General features: G+C 43.3%; 1 pseudogene across 1 annotated transcript; it reads right to left on the reverse strand.

Annotated features, from left to right (window-relative positions):
• Positions 1 to 721: 721 nt before the first annotated feature.
• LOC308359869 (large ribosomal subunit protein eL43-like) lies at positions 722 to 1,215 on the reverse strand (annotated as a pseudogene). Its single transcript has 2 exons — positions 1,006 to 1,215; positions 722 to 790 (listed from the first exon to the last, which is right to left on the reverse strand). The product of its transcript is annotated as a large ribosomal subunit protein eL43-like (transcript).
• Between the last annotated feature and the right edge of the window lie 543 nt (positions 1,216 to 1,758).

The raw sequence follows: 1,758 nt of genomic DNA on the forward strand, positions 1-1,758 counted from the left end.
CAATTTAAAACATGCATTAATTATTTAAAAGTAACAATAACAAATCCATTGCATGTTAAATAAATAATGGGGTTTTTTAAAAGATGTTTTTAGAGGTTTTTTTTATTTTTTTTAAAGATTTTATTTAGTTATTTGACAGAGAAAGATCACAAGTAGGCAGAGAGGCAGGCAGAGAGAGAGGAGGAAGCAGGCTCCCTGCCGAGCAGAGACCGATTTGGGACTCGATCCTAGGACCCTGGGATCATGACCTGAGCCGAAGGCAGAGGCTTTAACACACTGAGCCACCCAGGTGCCCCTTGGTTTTTTTTTTTTTTTGGTTTTTTTTTTTGAGCTTTAATTCACATGCAGTCAAATGTACAGATTTCCCCCCACCAAGTTAAATTGTCATATTTATTGTGGTATTTCTATAACTCTTTGTCATTTAACTGTGTATAAAACTGTGCTACTATTTTAATTTGGTTCATATCATTCTTTGAGTGTCTGAACAGTTGTAGTAGATGCCCATAAAATTCCCACCTAAGCAAAAATACAGAAATTGCCATTGTTCCAGGAAGCACCCCCCTTCCGGTCAATTCCTGACTCCCTCCCACCTTCCGGCTTCTATCAGCATTTATTCATCCTTTCTGTTCTTTTTTATCTTTTCTTTCTTTCTTTCTTTCTTTTTTTTTACATAAATTAACCCATTTATTATAGGCTAGCAATGTTTCAAAGGGCGGCACTTCTACTGGTCTTTCAACTCCTTCAGTCTTCTGATGGCGGACTTTACTGTGACAGCAGAAGTGGTGTTGTAGGGAACCTGGGTGGCTCAGTGGGTTAAAGCCTCTGCTTTCAGCTCAGGTCATGATCCCAGTGTCCTGGGATCGAGCCCCGCATCGGGCTCTCTGCTCGGTGGGGAGCCTGCTTCCCCTCCTTTCTCTCTGCCTGCCTCTCTGCCTACTTGTGATCTCTGTCTGTCAAATAAATAAATAAAATCTTTAAAAAAAAAAAAAAAGAAGTGGTGTTGTAGGTCCAGGTGCCACCAGCGACAGTTTTCATGCAGGAGCCACAATGCCAGATCCCCACAGCTCGTCTTTTCATCTTGGTTTTGCCGCAGAAGGAGCAAGTGTACTTGGCATGCTGGCTTATCTCAATCTTCTTCACCATCTTCCTGAGGGAGGCACCCTAACAGATCCCATATTTGCCCATGATTCTGACCTTCTTGGTGCATTTAGCCATGTTGCCGCAAACTAGGTCTGAGCCTTATCTTTTCTTTTTTTAAAAAGATTTTATTTATTTGTCAGAGAGAAAGCACGTATAAGCAGGGGGAGCAGCAGAGGCAAAGGGAGAAGCAGGCTCCCTGCTAAGCAGGAACCTCCCCCCTCCCCAATGTGGGACTCAGTCTCAGGACCCCAGGATCATGACCTGGATCATGCTTAACCAACTGAGCCACCCATCCATGCACCCGCATTTTTCCTGTTCTTGAACCTCATAGAAATGGAATCAAAAGAGGACTTCAACAACCTCATTTTTGACCTCAAACTTTCTAATTGATTAAGTTCTTGGGCACCTGGGTGGCTCAGTCATTTTAAGCGGCTGCCTTTGGCTTGGGTCGTGATCTCAGGGTCCTGGGATCAAGGCCCACGTTGGGTTCTCTGCTCCGCAGGAAGTCTGCTTCTTCCCCTGCCTGCCGCTCCCTCTGCTTCTGCTCTGGGTCAAAAAAATAAAATCTTAAAAAAAGTAATCAACTAAGTTCATTCCAGTTTATCTCTTTAACTCAGG

This window comes from Martes martes (genome assembly GCF_963455335.1).
Source record: "Martes martes genome assembly, contig: SUPER_18_unloc_2, whole genome shotgun sequence".
NCBI lineage: Eukaryota > Metazoa > Chordata > Mammalia > Carnivora > Mustelidae > Martes > Martes martes.